Source organism: Ictalurus furcatus, chromosome 5, assembly GCF_023375685.1.
Source record: "Ictalurus furcatus strain D&B chromosome 5, Billie_1.0, whole genome shotgun sequence".
NCBI classification, from domain to species: Eukaryota; Metazoa; Chordata; class Actinopteri; order Siluriformes; family Ictaluridae; genus Ictalurus; species Ictalurus furcatus.
The window spans coordinates 10,523,092-10,541,697 of record NC_071259.1 but is presented as its reverse complement, the minus strand read 5'-3'; positions in this window follow the sequence as shown (position 1 = coordinate 10,541,697).

Below are 18,606 nucleotides of genomic sequence, written 5' to 3'. Positions count from 1 at the left end.
GGACATCTATAGGGAGAGATTGTAGCAGGTAATTGAATTTTGAAATACAACTCATTTTAATAACATTAACCTTCCCGATCATAGATAAATGTAAAGAAGACCACCTGTCTACATCACTCGAAAACGTTTTTATTAATGGGTCAACATTAACACTAACTAAATCGGACAAATTTTTTGGAAATAAAATACCCAAATACTTAATGCCCTGTTTGGGCCACTGGAAGGTACCAGGCTGAAAGGCCGTTACTGGACAGTACGCTGTCAGAGCCAAAGCTTCGGATTTAGACCAGTTGACTTTGTATCCTGAGAATTTGGAAAAGGAATTAATAATTCTGTGGAGGCAAGGCATAGATCTAGTAGGGTCAGAGACGAATAATAAAATATCATCTGCATAAAGCAAAAGCTTATACGCCATACCTCCCGCCACCACCCCTGGAAAATCATTCTCCTTTGACAACCGCTGTTTCTTAATGATCTTCTAGCATCAGTTATGTTAGGTACCTATTCTTTTGACAAGGAGGCCCCCTGCAACTGCATGATACATAAACCTCCTTGCTGTCATGTAAAGGAAGCTAAGACAGAAGCAAGTGCAGGTTACATAGTTTAATACAAAAAACAAGTCCACAGGGTAATGCAAAATCCAGAAACTGAAACAGGGAGAGGTCAGGCGATCAGGAAACAGTCAAAACAAGGTTAGGCAAAGAGACGAGGTCAAAAGACGAGAGCAATATCACAACCAAAGAAACCCAAACATGATATCAAGGCTTGGTACATGACAGAGAAAAGATCAACTGAGCATATTACTTCGCAAAGACAGTCAGTACTTTTAAATGGACAACAATAATCCAATATTAACCTGATTAAGACAATACTCTGATTAAGAAACTACCATGTAAACAGCGATTATTGATTACCTTAATCTGACTAAAGTCATACTTGAAGTAAACATGAATCAAATTAAGACATGTGGAATATTCCTGTTTTCCTGTCACATTATGGACATGCATTATAGACATATACACACCTTAATCACACTATTAACATCGTGTGGGAGTTTTTGCCGCATTTTGCGAAAGGACACGTACACAGCCGGCAGTGCTCAACTGTTTGATGGCAAACAACAGAGCATGGTTGTGTCTGAAACCGCGTACTAAATCCCTGGGATCCACAAAAAAGGCAGCTGAAAGGGGCACTTTGTGAGGTCCATGGTAGAGATACATAAACCCCATGGGCAAACATCTTCTATACCTTTTCCGTATTGGCCTGCAGTCCAACCTTGGGTATATAGTAAGACAGTTGCCATACAATCCTGGAGGGGTCCGGATATGGTAATTTGTATCTATTGGATCTGCTCTGTTTATTAGGGCCCAAGCCCTGGTGGTGTGAGGACCCTATTGTATCTGTTCCGTTAATTATTATTCTGTGTTCTTTTCTGAAATGAGTCGCATTTTTGAGGGCCTAAACATACTTGAAAACTCACAAAACTTTGCAAATACATCAGAAGTGGCAAAAATGTACATATATGGTACAGGTTTTAGAATTAAGTGTGTCAAAATGGCTCGATAGAGGCATATACAAAATTTCAATGGTTTGCCTCACACTGCATTTCACCTGCATATATGAAAAACGGTAATCATATGTAACATGTGTAGGAAACTTAGCCAGCAGGGGACAGAGCACAGACACACAGGAGGCAGTTTCAGTGTCTCTCTTGGAGAAATCTTTATTCACCAATGGGATGTGAGAGGGTGTGGGTGTGCATGTGTGCGTGGGTGTCGAAGTGGGGGTATGAGGTGAAGTGTTTCATCGCGGCAGGGTTGCCTAGGGCGTGCTGGAGGTTTCCCGAGTAACGGGGTTCCTGTCTTGCCGTCAGGAGAAACTGCGGGTGCAGCCAAGGGGCGGAGTCTTCGCTCGCGTTGGGGCTTTCTGCAAAACACACAGCAACGGTTATCATACGTACAATGAGAACGTCCTCTCTCTTGCGAGCGGAGTCTCTCCCCTTTTATACTCTCCCGTCGCCTGCTGGATGGTGGAATTTTCCTGTGCCGCCCGCCATTCAGCAGCCGTGTATGTGTCGGTGGCCCCGCCCCGCCACCACGTGTTCACCGGCTGTCCAAAACATTGGTGGTGCTGAAGCGGAGCTGTTGCTTCAGCACCACAGCGGCAGTCGCGGGAGGAGCAATCTTTGTTTCTTGTGCGTCAGCCGTGGGCCTGTCGCCACAGTACCCCCCCTCAGCTCCGAGCCTACTGCCGTCGTATGTCGGGCCCACAGGGCGTCCCGTCGTGAGAGGCCATCTGCATTCCCGTGTTGGGTCCCTGCCCAGTGCTGGACCTGGAAAGAGAAATCCTGTAGGGAGAGGAACCATTGAGTTACCCGGGCATTAGTGTCCTTGGCCTTGGCCATCCACTGGAGTGGGGCGTGGTCTGTCACCAGGATGAAGTGCCGCCCGGCCAGGTAGTACCGTAGCTCCTCAATGGCCCACTTTATTGCCAGGACCTCTCTCTCCACGGCTGCATACCTCCTCTCAGCTGCGGACAACGTTCGGCTAATGTAGAGGACCGGGTGCTCCTCCCAGTTGAAGGTTTGTGAGAGGACTGCGCCCAGCCCGGTCTCGGATGCATCTGTGTGCACGGTGAACGGGAGGTTGAAGTCCGGGTTACGTAGCACGGGGGTGCTGGTGAGGGCTTCCTTCAGGGCTTGGAATGCCCGCATCCTCCACCAGTGTAGGGAACTTAGCCAGTGGGGGACAGAGCACAGACACACAGGAGGCAGTTTCAGTGTCTCTCTTGGAGAAATCTTTATTCACCAACGGGTTGTGAGAGGGTGTGGGTGTGCATGTGTGTGTGGGTGTCGAAGTGGGGGTGTGAGGTGAAGTGTTTCATTGCGGCGGGGTTGCCTAGGGCGTGCTGGAGGTTTCCCGAGTAACGGGGTTCCCGTCTTGCCATCGGGAGAAACCGCGGGTGTAGCCAAGGGGCGGAGTCTTCACTCGGGTCGGGGCTTTCTCCAAAACACACAGCAACGGTTATCATATGTACACTGAGAGCCTCCTCTCTCTTGCGAGTGGAGTCTCTCCCCTTTTATACTCTCCCGTTGCCTGCTGGATGGTGGAATTTTCCCATGCCGCACACCATTCAGCAGTCATGTATGTGTCGGCGGCCCCGCCCTGCCACCACACGTTCTCCAGCTGTCCAAAAGATTAATGGTGCTGAAGCAGAGCTGTAGCTTAAGCACCACAGCGGCAGTCGCGGGAGGAGCGATCTTTGTTTCTTGTGCGTCGGCCATGGGCCTGTCGCCACACATGCCAACCTGTACAAAAAAGTCTCTTAGAACCATATCCTTAACCCAACAGGAAGACAGCCATTTTGATTTTTCTCTTAAATATTTGCTCAGATTTTGCCATTTCCAGGCCTCATACATTATTGAACTCCTCCTAAACATTTCATTGGATCAACATCATATTTGGTCGGTCTAATCTAAAGGCCTTGGCAATGCTAAATTATGAAGCTTTGGAGTTTTCACTACACGGTGTGGCCGTAGCGGTCTGACAAATTTCGATGTTTAGCCATGAAAAAGGAAGTTGTTATAACTCATACATACAATGTCCAATCCGCCCCAAACTTATCATGTTTGATTACAGTTCTATCCTGAATACATCTATGTGCCAATATTTAGTTATAGTCATAGCGCCACCTACTGCCAATAGGAAGTGACATGTTTTACATCTTGATACACTTATAACAACATGTAAATGCTAAAAAGTTGTAAAAATAATGGAATGGCATTCGTCTAGCAGAGCAGCCTCAACATGCACCAGGGTGTAGTGGCCCATTCATCGCTGCTTGCAGCTTTAAGTAGTGCCCGAGGTCCTATTGGATCTGCTCCGTTTATTATTATTATTAGGACCCGAGCACTGGAGGTGCAGGCCTGCACCAGAGGTGCTAAAGTCCTATTGTTTTTGGAATGTTTTTTTTCACAATGATTATTATTATTATTGTTATTATTATTATTATTATTATTATTATTATTATTATGTTATTATTTATTTTATTTTTTTAACACAGTCACCTGTTTTTTAGGCATTTGTCATGCATGAAAACTCACAAAACATGGCACACACATCAGACCTGTGTTAAGACAAAGTTCACTTGATTTTATCTGACTCCACCCAACAGGAAGTCAGCCATGTTGGATGTAATGTAGGATTTTATATCTTTTGATTTGTTATTGCAGTTCGGCATTGATGTGCCTCATTGGCTCCACAGTGCCCCCTAGTTTGCAAATGTATATTTCATGCTTTTGGAATACTCGAAAACTCTTGAAACTTGGTACAGCCATCAAAGATTAGCAATGTTGTGGACTCCATAGCGCACCCTAACATTTCTGTATGAGTTTATCGCTGTGGTTGTCACACAGTTTGTCTGATTATCATAAGTTTTGATGGGGACATTGGACTCACCATGACAGACATTTTTCCCTTTGGCTTGTATTAGCTCTGCCCAACAGTAAGTCAGCCATTTTGGTTTGTTTGAAAAAACACATGATCTGGATTTTGAAATACTCCTTCTAGGGGATTTATGTGACAGGCACCAAACATGGCCAACATCATGCCAAGACATTGAAGATGCTAAATTGCAAACGGGTTTTTAGATATATTGAATGATGTTGCCATGGCTTGGCAATAAACTTGGCATAAAAATGAGATATAGGAAGAACTCATATCTTTGGTTTGCATTGTGTGATTTAGGTCAAAATTGAGATTTTAATTTGTCATTGTGGGCACATGGATGTGCATGGTCATAGAGCCACCAACTGGCAGCAGGAAGTTTGGCCCTTTTTTACATACTTTGGAATATCACTCACATTTTTACCTGAATTAGTTCAAACTTGTCTAGATTAAGGTCAAGAAAATCACTCACTCATCTGTCTACACAAATCAATATTAGCACCACGCATTTAAACTGAGACATATGTTTGCCAGTTTGCTCTGACTACGTTCCCCTGTGACGGGGGACCCCTCGTCAGGGCCCAAGCACCAGAGCGGCCTGCAGTGAAGGTGCAAAGCCTATAGTTTTTGGTGTGTTTTTTAATATTATTATTTTATTTAGCGGTTTCACTCATTTTTGAGGCATTTCTGATGCTTCAAAATGAATGAAATTCAGCAACCTGGTGAAAATTAAAACATGATGTAGTAAATAGGCTTGGCCGTGGTTTAGCAGCTTCATAGCCCCCGAACAGCAGAATGTAATTTGATTAATTTTCTTGGAGGAATATAAGATTTGGTAGGGTTGTTCACTCATCATGTACGAACAGGTTCACTTGGTTGTATCTGACTCCGCCTAAAAGGAAGTCGGCCATGCTGGCTGGAATGTGGGATTTTCAAACATTCCCACTGTGTTTTGAGTGGCTTGCAATGGCTGAAAACGGATGAAACTTTACATTTCTATTTCTGTTAGGACTTTCTGCTAGAATTTTTCACTTGATATTACAATTTATCATAGGTGTGCCTCCTGAGCTCCATAGCACTACCTAGGTATTAAACGCAAATTTGACACCCTTGTGGTGAACGAAAAGTCAGGTAAATTTGGCATACTCATCACACTTTGCCCAAATATAAATTCGTTGGTCATTTCTTTTAGGTTTTGGCCAGTTGACTCCATAGCACCCTCTAACATTTCTGAATGAGCTCCGCCCAACAGGAAGTCGGCCATTTTGAAAGTTTTGTGGTCCTTCATATAATTTTAACAAATATATAATTTTACTCCTTCTACAAAGATAATCAGATTCACTTTAAATTTAATTATTATAAACTCCAGACATATGTGATTATAAATTGTGAAGGAATAGTGGATATCTTAAACGAGGATGTAATGGTGGGCAATAGATTTGCTTGAGACACAACACTGAATCAGATTCAAATGTTTTAATGGTAAGGAGACAGTTGGTTTGACAGTCATGAAATTTGGCATGAGCATGAATGTCATCGTTGAACAAATTTTTAACATTGGTTTGAGTGACTCCGCCCAACAGAAAGTTGGCCAATTTTGGAATTTGTGCATTTTTTTTGCATATTTTTCAGAAACTCTTTTGTACTCCTCCTAGAGAGTTCAGCAGATTTCCTTTAAATTTGGTTGTAATAAACTTCAGATATATGTGATTAGAAATTGATAAGGAATAGTGTATATCTCAAATGAGGACATCATGACTGCAAATTGATTTGCATGAGACACTACGCTAATCCAGGAAGTGGACATAACTTGATGATGTTTGGTTTGATCAGCCTCAACTTGTGCATGGCTACTAATGGGTCATTCCTGATTAAAGTAATGTGACAATTATGAGTCATCATTATAGCACCACCTAGACTGAAACTGTTATATTGCACTTTAAAAAAGCGTTTATATGGGTTTACCATATGGATTCATGTTGATTTACAAGAGGGTTTGTCTGATTTGCTTGAAAAATAGTCACATAAACCTAGAAAATTAAGGTGGAAGATTAATTTGAATAGGGATGTGTGATTAAGGTGTTGTCATTGCCATAAATGATGCCATGCTAAATAGAGTTAGGGTTAGGGTGAATAATTCTGTGCTGGTTTGAATGATGGGCTTCAAACTTCAAGCAGTTACTCAATAGCAAGTCCTGATTACATCCATTTGACTTTTGGGCTTTTAGTTTTAGTGCACCTTTATGGAAAAGTAGGTGCACTGCACTTTGATATACTAGTATGAGGTTTGTTTGATTTACCTTGAATTTGCCTACATCAATGTGTAGACACAATATGTGTGATGTGTCAAATTTTCCTGCATGGATGCTCAATATGGTGTTAATTTAGCAGTTTGGCAAACTGTAACTGTGTAAAACTTTGTGCTGTTTTGAAGGAAGAGTCTTAGATTAAATTGTTTACTGAATAGACATTGTTGATCATGCTCATTTGGATAGCATGGAATATAATGATGGTGGTGTCTATTTTAAAAGGAGTGTAATGCATGCAAACATTGGTCTTTAGCAGATTTGTTGGACATTTATTTAACAAAAAAGTAGAGAGAATAGTGAATATGTAATTAAAGGGATAGTTGATCTGTAAATCAAGGTTGTTACAGTGGATTCCTTTGGTAATGGCAAACACAAAGCTTTGCTTGGATCTTTGTGTGTGCTGTCAGGATGATGTGTGATGAGGATTTTGTGCTTTTAGTTAAAGCCCCACCTATATGGAAAAACTAGGTGCACTGCACTTTGTAGTAACTTGGAGTTACAAAAGTTACTCCTGGTCACACAGATTCACATTACTAGAGTATACAGTAGTTAAAAAAAATGGTTGACATTTAATTTAATGTGATATAAAGTTCACCAATAAAAATATATCTCAAGTATTCCATTTAGTTGGCCCTAAGATCAGCTATTGTGTGACCATGGGTGTGTCTCTTTGTGCATTTTTGGGTGCGCACAACTTTTACTGTCATGCACACCAATAAAAAGTCATGTGTATTCATGAGCGTTCAGCTTGTTTGTTAGGATGTATCAGGTCAAAATAAGTTACTGGCAAAGCTCTGATGCCATTAATACATTTCTGTAATGCAGTCTTGTCTGCCAAAATATTTAATTTCCCTAGCTTTACTAATAAAATAACAAATCTATGAGCAAAACCATAGTGTTAACTCTACAATAGCCATTTAAGTCAAAAGCTTACCGTGAAACTAAGGCACCAGTTTCTTCTTCACCAGGGCCTGATGTCAATCTTCAGCATTACAATTTGCCCTCACACCATTCATGTCATGTCTCCACCTCTGCCCTGTTGTAAGGTTTAACCCGGTTCCACTTGCTTGCCAGTGTGAGGGCCCTTTGTCCCCTTGTGACAGGGGGAGCTCTCATTATTAGGGGCCAAGCACCAAAGGTCCATAGACACTGATTGTAATCGTTAGTTTTCTTCTTTTTCTTCTTCTCCTTATTATTATTCTTCCGCTCTGGAAGTCTATGGCAGCCCATAGAACTGTATGGTAAAATATTGTGAAATTTGTTACACTGATAAAGGAGAGTCTGAACAATAACAGCAACAATTTTGGAGTCTCTAATTCAATCTCTCTAGCGCCCCAATGGTCCAAAATTGCACTCACGTTTATGTTAATAACTTTTGAACCGTGAGTTCTAGAAACTAAATTCTTTTTCTTCTGATTCAGTGGCTCAGGCCGATTCGATTATATCATATGACTGCATTTTCCATTTTGAAAATTTTTCCACATTTTTTTAACACGTCTTAGACTGTTCTTCCGATTTTCACCAAAATTGGCTCAGATCATCTTCAGACCATGCTGGCAAATAGTTATTAAAAACTTTTTGATAAACCTAACCGTTCTCGAAAAACGGGCAAAATTGGATATGAGCCTATATCTCTGCAATGCTTTAGCGTATTGAGACGAGTCTTGGTACATGTCTTCAGAAGCATGACCTGAGGCTACATGCAGTGTTTTGGCACAGTGCCACTTAGTGGTCAGGAGATATGACAAATGGACATTTTTGCTTATAACTTCTGAATAGTTTGGTCAAAAATCACAAACCTGTTCTCTTTAGATTCGGCGTAGCATGTTGAGTCGAACGATATCCAGTTTTCCCATATTGGCCATTTTGGGTGTCGGCCAGTTTGAATTTTGTCATAAAATGCTATATTTTACGAAAGCCTTAGCATATTGTTACGAAACTTGGTATGTGTCTTTGGCAGTATGCCCTGAATGTCATGTATCAAGGAAGGAACTCTGGACTTCATTTCCCAGCAATCACTGCACCGTACTACATCAATGTCACATGACCACCTGCATCTGTATCACGTTTCTGTTTAACGAGCACTCCTATATATAGCCACTGTTGCACTGCTTCCTTGTCTTATGTTTGTCTAACTTTACCTTTGTCCCTGTTACCCAGTTTTGTTTCTTAGTTTATGTTTAGCCTTAGCCACAGTATTTTGCCTTGTTGTCTTCGTGTCTTTTGTAGTTTGGGTTATCTATTAAATGTTTGAAATTCTGCGTTTGCTCTGTCTCCAACTTTGAATCGTGACACTGAAGGTACTCGAAAAATTCTGGGGCAGCACCACTTTCTGGTCAAAAATTAGAATTCAATTTCAAAAAATGCTAATTGCGTTTGGTTAATTTTGCTTATCAGAATGAAACTGGTCTTATTACATTCCTTGGCTCATGCTGAGAACATAGATACCAATTTTACCATAGTTGGCCAAACTTCCTATCCACCATTTTGATTTTCTTTAAAAACCTACTTTTTCAAACTCCATCTAGACCATTTTTACGATTTTCATGAAATTTGAAAGACATTATCTTCACACGATGCTGGCAAAAAGCTTTTCCAAGCTTCTTCAAAAGCTTTTTGATAGAACAAACTGTTCTCGAACAAAGTGCAAACGAATCCGACATTGAGCACACCAAAATGGACGTGAGGCTATATCTCCATTGTGCATTCGCGTATTCAGACCAAACCTACTACCTGTCATTTGCATCATAACATGAGGGTTATGATGAACAAAATTATAATTATAAAATAATGTATACAAAATGATATAAAAAATGCTAATATCTTTTGAATACTTTTGCCTATTGTAATGACACTGGACTTGATAGATTCTGAGTCATGCCGAGAAAACTTACACCAATTATGCCATGGTCAATCGAACTTTCTGTCTGCCATTTTGAATTTCGTTGAAAACCTTCTTTTTTGAGCTCTTTCTATTGCCTCGATTTTCACCAAATTCGATTAAGATCATCATCAGACCATGCCAGCAAAAAGTTATGGATTTTGTGTTCATATACTAAACTGTAATTGATTAACGCATCAACAACTTTGATGGCATGATGCCAAAACTATTCAGAAGCTCTGCAAGGCTTTGGCATATTGACATCAAACTTTGTGTGTGTCACTGTGACCCCATACTGACCACATCACATCAATTTGGTCACAGAGCCACCTATTGGTCAAATATGATAAGCAATTAAATCATATAACAATTTATTGTATTTATGAATGTTCAACCATTTTACCTAAAATCATATACAAATGTCTAAAATTGCCTTTTTTACAGTTGGTTTTGATGCTCCATGCCATGCTTGTTTAGCTCCTCGTTTAGCCTCTTTAGTACTTGGCCCCTTAATTGCTCCTTACAACTATATTTATTATTATTATTAGGGCCCAAGCTCTGAAATGATGAAGGCCTTATTCTTTTCCTTAGGATTCTTCTTATTATATACTTATTATTTTTCTTCAAGGTTTCAGGGGCGTTTGGGGCCCATGCTCAAAAACTTGAAAATTTACACAAAGGTCTGAATCCGTGGCCATTAGGTCCAGACCAAAGCTGGTACATGGGTGTCGCAGGGTTTCTACAGTGCCCTCTTGAATGCAATCTGAAATCTTGGATACATACTAGCACCTATATGCATGAAACTCAGTAGACATATAGATTTCATTGGGCTGAACAACTTCTACAATGTATGTCATTAGCTCTGCCCAACAGGAAGTCAGCTACTTAGGGTTGTTTAAAAAACACACGCTCTGGAATTTGATATACTCCTCCTAGGGAATTCATCCAATCGCCATCAAACTCGGTCACCATCAAGTCAAAACATTCAGGATGCTAAATTGCGAGCGGACTTTTGATATCTCGAACAGTTTGACTATGGTGTTGAAATGAATTCATGGCAAGAAAAGGGAAACAGGTAGTGTATCATATCTTCTGCATGCAATGAGTGATTTAGAACTGGCAGCAGAAGTGTGTCACTTAAAACAGACTTTTAAATAGTCTTCTCATATTTAACCAAATCACTTCAAACTTGATCAGAAAAATTTGAAGACATGGCTGATCTAAAATTATTATCTTAAATAGTGTTGCCATGGTAACATATCAAATTTAAATACACTTTTCTGGTGTTTTGAGGTTCTGACACACGTCAGAGTTGTCAGCTGTCAGGTGTAGACAAATGCTAAGACATGGGTGTGGAGGAGGGGCTCTGCAGTGCCCCCTTTTGTCTAAAGCGGTGGGGTCAGGTTTACCTACAGTCACTAAACTCGATAGATATATTGCTCTCATCAAGCCGGACAACTTTCCAAGTGACAGTCATTAGCTCTGCCGATTTTGGATTTAATGTGGATTTTCCGAAAATTGCAGGCTCTTTTTTTGATATCTTGAACAGTTTCACCATAGTGAGGCAATACATTTATGGCAAAAAAAGGGAAACAGGAAGTTTCATATGTACTGCATGCAATGAGTGATTTAGCTGATCACATGGCTGTGACTACTCTGAGTCACAATCATAGCGCCACCAACTGGCAGCAGAAGTGTGTCAATTAAACATGATTAGTTATCAATTCAAACATAAATAGTCTACTTATATTTAGCCGAATCGCTTCAAACTTAGTCAAGACACAGCTGATATAAAATTGTGAAAGGAGTCTTGATATTTCAATATAGTATTGCTGCGGTAACGCATCAAACTTTAATATTCTTTTCTTTGTATATTTGGGTGTTTTACTCTACAGCACTCGCTTCACTATGCATTGTTTTCATGCACCCACCGGGTGGCGATGGCACCACACTGCTTAGGCCCATCATCGCTGCTTGCAGCTATAATTATTATTATTAGGGCCTGAGCACCAGAGGTGCAGGCCTCGGCATGCAGCGGAGGTGCAAAAGCCCTATTGTTATTGTAAAGTGCTAAAAAAATGTAATGGCATTCCCCTGGCAGAGCAGCCCCAGCATGCATCCAGGTGCGATGGCCTGTTCATCGCTGCTTGCAGCTATAATTCTCCTTCTTCTTCTTCTTCTGTTCTCAAATGGATCGAATTTTAGAGGGCCTAAACATATCCGAAAACTCACGAAACTCTGCAGACGCGTCAGAACTGGAGAAAATTTACATCTGATAGGGGCTCCAGAATTGAGTGTGGCTCGATAGCGCCACCTACAAAATTTCAACGATGTGCGCCTCATGCTACATTTCACCTACATGTACGAAATTCGGTGTGTAACATGCCAATACGTACAAACACATCTCTTGAACCTATGCCCTAAACTCAACAGGAAGTCAACCATTTTGAAACATACTTAAATTTTTAACTTAAATTTTTGCTCCGTTTTTGCAATTTCCAATCCTCCTAGAGATTTCATAAGATCGGCATCATATTTGGTCAGTCTCATCTAAAGGCATTGCCGATACTAAATTGTGAAGCTTTTGAGTTTTCGCTGCACGGCATGGGCGTGGCGGTCTCACAAACGTAGAGGTTTTGCTGTGAAAAAGGAAGTTGTTATAGCTCAAACATACAATGTCTAATCTGCTCCAAACTTCACATGTTACTTCTACATGCCAATAATCAGTTGTAGTTATAGTGCCACCTTCTGGCAACACCCATTTCCAATCCACATATTTTAACGGACTCCTCCTAGAGATTTCATCCGATCAACATCATATTCGGTCAGTGTAATCTAAACACCTTGGCGATGCTAAATTGTGAAGCTTTTGAGTTTTCGTTGAAACATGCCATCCATGGTAAACAGACAAATTCGATATGAAACGAATCACATTTTTGAGGCCTAAACATGCTCCAAAACTCATGAAACTTTGTACAATTGACACACAATTGACAAAAATTTACATCTAATACAGGTTTTAGAATTAAGTGTAGCAAAATGGTTCAATAGCGCCATCTACAGAATTTCCATGAAAAAAACCCACACTACGTTTCACCTACACATAACAAAATCGCTAGGCATATGTAACATGTTAAAACATATAAAAAAAAACTCTCTTAGAGCCTTATCCTGAACCCAACAGGAAGTCAGCCATTTTGATATTTCTCTGCAATTCTTGCTCAGATTTAGCCATTTCCAGGCCTCATACTTTAACAAACTCCACCTAGAGATTTCATCGGATCGACATGATATTCAGTCAGTCTCACCTAAAGGCCTTGACGATGCTAAATTGTGAAGCTTTTGAGTTTTCGCTCCTTGCCTGATTACATATATGTGCCAATATTTAGTTATAGTCATAGTGCCACCATAATTAACATATTTGATACGAATCCAGGCCTGAGGCTATCTACATGCCAACGTTCAGTTATAGTCATAGTGCCACCTGCTGGCAACATGAACTGACATGTTTTACATCTTGATACACTCCTAACAACATATAAGTGCTAAAAAGTACCATTTTTTTATGGTGTTCCCCTGGCAGAGCAGCCCCAAAGTGCACCAGGGTGCTAGGGCCCATTCATCGCTACTCACAGCTTTAATGGATCACACTGGTTTATTACAGGTTAGTTATAAACATCCATATGCTGATCCTACAGTTTGAGGGTGGTAAGTGTGAATGAGCCTAAACAGGCTGAACACCAGCCTATGTGATGTAATCTACAATTGTGTGTATGCATTGGCCCCACTGGATCTGTCTAGATGAGTGGCCAGATAGGCCTAATGTATGAATGGATTCTTCTTCACTGTGACTGTTTACAACAGGTCTGTTTCCATTTTACCACTGAGCAGCATGCAGGCACCCAGGGCGTTCCTCCAGTTATGGAATGAAGCCTTGGATCATGGGTTATAGCCTTATCTTGCTGCAGTACTTTTTCAGTGGAGTCTCTGAGGCTGTCTCCAAACATCTTGGTGTACTCATCATACTGTAATGCCCTATTTTGGATTGGCTCCCCACTGTCTTCTTAGACTTGTCAGGTGTGTTTGCAGGAAGCAGTCCATGGCCACCCTCTTAGCTATTCGATGAGAGCAAATAGAATGCCTTATGGAATACATTTAAAGAGGTAACACCTGGCATGTACAGTGCATCCAGAAAGTATTCACAGCGCTTCACTTTTTCCACATTTTATTATGTTACAGCCTTATTCCAAAATGAATTAAATTCATTATTTTCCTCAAAATTCTACAAACAATACCTCATAATGACAACATGAAAAGTTTTTTTTTTTTATCTTTGCAAATTTATTAAAAATAAAAAACAAAAAAAGCACATGAGCATAAGTATTCACAGCCTTTGCTCAATACTTTGTTGAAGCACCTTTGGCACCAATTACAGCCTCAAGACTTTTTGAGTATGATGCTATAAACTTGGCACACCTATTTTTGGGCAGTTTCTCCCATTCTTCTTTGCAGGACATCTAAAGCTCCATCAGGTTGGATGGGCAGTGTCTGTGCACTGCCATTTTCAGATCTCTCCAGAGATGTTCAGTCGGGTTCAAGTCTGGGCTCTGGCTGGGCCACTCAAGGACATTCACAGAGTTGTCCTGTAGCCACTCCTTTGTTATCTTGGCTGTGTGCTTAGGGTTGTTGTCCTGTTGGAAGATGAACCTTCACCCCAGTCTGAGGTCCAGAGCGCTCTGGAGCAGGTTTTCATCAAGGAACTCTCTGTACATTGCTGCATTCATCTTTCCCTCGATCCTGACTAGTCTCCCAGTTCCTGTCGCTGAAAAACATCCCCACAGCATGATGCTGCCACCACCATGCTTCACTGTAGGGATGGTATTGGCCAGGTAATGACTGGTGCCTTCCTCCAGACATGATGCTTGCTATTCAAGCCATCAGACCAGAGAATTTTGTTTCTCATGGTCTGAGAGTCCTTCAGGTGCCTTTTGGCAAACTCCAGGCGGGCTGTCATGTGCCTTTTACTGAGGAGTGGCTTCCGTCTGGCCACTCTACCATACAGGCCTGATTGGTGGAGTGCTGCAGAGATGGTTGTTCTTCTGGAAGGTTTTCCTCTCTCCACAGAGACACGCTGGAGCTCTGTCAGAGTGACCATCGGGTTTTTGGTCACCTCCCTGACCAAGGCCCTTCTCCCCCGATCGCTCAGTTTGGCCAGGAGTCCAGCTCTAGGAAGAGTCCTGCTAGTTCCAAACTTCTTCCATTTACAGATGATGGAGGCCACCATGCGCATTGGGACCTTCAAAGCTGCAGAAATGTTTCCGTTCCCTTCCCCAGATCTGTGCCTCAATACAATCCTGTCTCGGAGGTCTACAGACAATTCCTTGGACTTCTTGGCTTGGTTTGTGCTCTGACATGGGACCTTATATAGACAGGTGTGTGCCTTTCCAAATCATGTCTAATCAACTGAATTTACCACAGGTGGACTCCAGTCAAGTTGTAGAAACATCTCAAGTATGATCAGTGGAAACAGGATGCAGCTGAGCTCAATTTTCAGTGTCATGGCAAAGGCTGTGAATACTTATGTACATGTGCTTTTTTTGTTTTTTATTTTTAATAAATTTGCAAAGATTTCAAACAAACTTCTTTCACATTGTTATTATGGGGTATTGTTTGTTGAATTTTGAGGAAAATAATGAATTTAATACATTTTGGAATAAGGCTTTAACATAACAAAATGTGGAAAAAGTGAAGCTCTGTGAATACTTTCCGGATGCACTGTACCTCCACTTGTGGAAAGGGCAAGTGTAATCACAGGATGTGGTAAGGGAGAATTTTTCCCATTAGCTGATCATGCATATTCACTGTGGTAGTAGGGCTTATTTATGATACCACTGTTCCCACCAAGGTTGTGTTCTCCCTACCAGCAATATTCAGCACCTACCAGCAAAATCCAGCACAGCCTTTGGCTACTATGGTCACAAACAAAAACAAAAACAAAAAAAGTCATATAGATGCATTAAGCCCTTCGAGAAAGCTTTACTTACATCCAGGAGGGTTACCTAACCCTAACCCTAATTTTTCAGTATCTAATACATTCAGAATCAGCGATGTTGGAGATACACTATATAGCCAAAAGTATGTGGACACCTGACTGTGACACCTATATGTGGGCCTTCTTCAAACTTTTGTTACAAAGTTGGAAGCAAACAATTGTCTAGAATGTGTTTGTATGCTGTAGCATTATAATTTTCCTTCACTGGAACTAAGGGGTCTAGCCAAAACCTGTTACAGCATGACAATGCCCGTGTGCACAAAGCAATCTCTATAAACACATAGTTGGCCAGGTATGGTGTGGAAGAACTCAATGTCACAGAGCCGTGACCTTAACACCACTGAACACTTTTGGGATGAATTGGAATGCTGCCTGCCTGCCAGGCCTTCTCACCAAAAATCATTGCCCAATCTCACTAATGCTCTTGTGACTGAATGAGCACAAATACCCAAAGCCATGTTCCAAAATCTTGTGGAAAGCCTTCCCACAAGAAACTACCTGTTATAGCAGCAAAGGAGGGTCCAACTCCAAATTAATGTCCATGGTTTTAGAAAGGGATGTTTAACAAGCACATAATGTATAACTGGTCAGGTATCCACATAATTTTGACCACATAGAGTAGCTCTGAGGCAGCATCATTCTAGATGCCTTTACCTTTAGATACATTTAGAGACTCAGCATCACACCAGTCACAATTCTAGGAAATGTTAAACAACAGTTATAATCTTTAGACATTTGTCCTGATAGTAACAGGCCAGTGTCAGTGTTTAAGTCTAGGCTGAAAACGTATTTGTTTACTCAAGTTTACCATTAGTAGACTTTCTTTTACGCAAAGTACACAGTCTTACCTAACAATCTCTCCCTCTCTTTACCACTCTCCCTCTCTCCTTCTGTTGAACCACACATGATTTTATGGAGATGCCAGCGATCCTGACCCTTTCTGCACTCCAGACTTGCCTGATCCGTTCAGATGCCCTACCTCTGGATGGAGCGCTCATCAGCTGGAGGCTACAGCCTGGAGATTGCTTAGGATGGTACCGCTTGAAGTACCATGAAAGAGTTTTGGACCTTAATTCCACATGGACATTCCCACTGTGGTTGCTGGGACTACGGTTGCTGCTATGGCCTTGAGACTGCAATTACCATATGCAGTTTTGCACTCAGGTCTCCTTTGGTGAACAGTGGACTAGTTCAACAAAGACTTTATGTAAAAACCATAATGAACTTTCTTTTACTTTCACACTATCCATTGTTACCCAGATGAGGATGGGTTCCCTTCTGAGTCTGGTTCCTCTCAAGGTTTCTTCCTCATTTCATCTTAGGGAGTTTTTCCTTGCCACCGTCTCCACCGGCTTGCTCAATTGGGATTAATTCACACACTTAAAATCTGTACCATGTGTTTATATATTTTTGTAAAGCTGCTTTGAGATAATGTTCATTGTAAAAAGCGCTATACAAATAAAATTTAATTGAAATTCAACTGTCCCACAGCCTAACAAAGCACTATTTCTTTATTTAAAAAAAAATATCATTTCTGTTCATTCACCTGATAATGCATATAATACTAATAATAATGTGTATAAAAAATGCACACATGAATTGTAGAGTGTCTATAAGGTTTGCTTTTTTTTGTCTGGTTCTGCTTCTTCATTATTCAGTATTCATAGGTTTGCACCCATAGGCTGACTGTAAAATAAGCATCTTAATTCTTAGTTAATACCTATATTTGCTCAGTCATGTAACTCTCACCTGCATATTTGCAGCACACTTTTGGGCAGTGTCTTATTGCACCTGGGTGATATTTATTATAGACATTTATTAGTTTCTGCACTGCCACAGAAAATAGCTGAAGGCAATGTAAGACACACCTGAGTGAGTGAACAGAAGCATTGTATTTGGAATTACACAATCTTACACATTGTTTATACTTTCTTTTTCTCTCTCTCTTTTTTCCCCTGCTCGCTCGCTCGCTCGCTCGCTCGCTCGCTCTCTCTCTCTCTCTCTCACAGGAGAGGGTGATAGAGCAGCTCAAGGAGAAGAGAGTGAAAGAGGAGTGGGAGAAGCAGGGGGAAATAGAAGTCTGTAAGAAGGAGAACAAGGAGCTGAAGGACAAGATTGCTTCCTTGCAGACACAGCTCTTGGAGAAAGAGGTCAGTGTCCACGTGGTGAAAGGACATGGAATAAATGTTAGGACAGTAACTGATGTAACTAAGCCACTATGGTTAATTATGTTTCTATTAAGCACAAAACACATGCCAGGTTGGAGCCTTTACTAGTTAACATTTACAAACTGTATTTAATCAGAAAGCAGTAATCTGAAACTGAAAGCTGAAACAGGTCAAAGAAACATGGCTGCATAACATATTGGTCATTTAAAGAAATGTCTGCTAGTATGGGAAAATATATAAAATGTCGCTGTGGCCAAATTTCGGAAAACAATAAATAAATAATCCAGAAATATAGAAAAAAATATATATTTTTTAAAATTATTTACCAAAATTTAGTTTTTCTGCCAGCAATATACTCTGATACTTCTACAAATATGTTTTACTAAAATTATGTGGAACTGATTCTATTTGGGCTATTTTCTAACTGTCTCTTGATTGTCTGACTGCAACAATCATGTTGTGTAACGAGTCAGTTTAACAAACACAGCAATTAATTTCACACTTTGATTGAGTTGGGTATAGCTACTTGGTTTAGAGGAATGGACATATACTTAATCAATCCAGTTTGTAATGAGATACAGGCTGTCAAAATGTCCACGATGCTCCCAGAAGAGCACTTACACACTCTGAATATACCACAGCAGACAATGTTTTAAACCTTGATTTTGTGGTTAGTAAACCATTTTTGTGTTGATTTTGATGTATGTTTTGGATCACTGTCCTGGTGGAAGGTTTTCATTTAATATCTGTT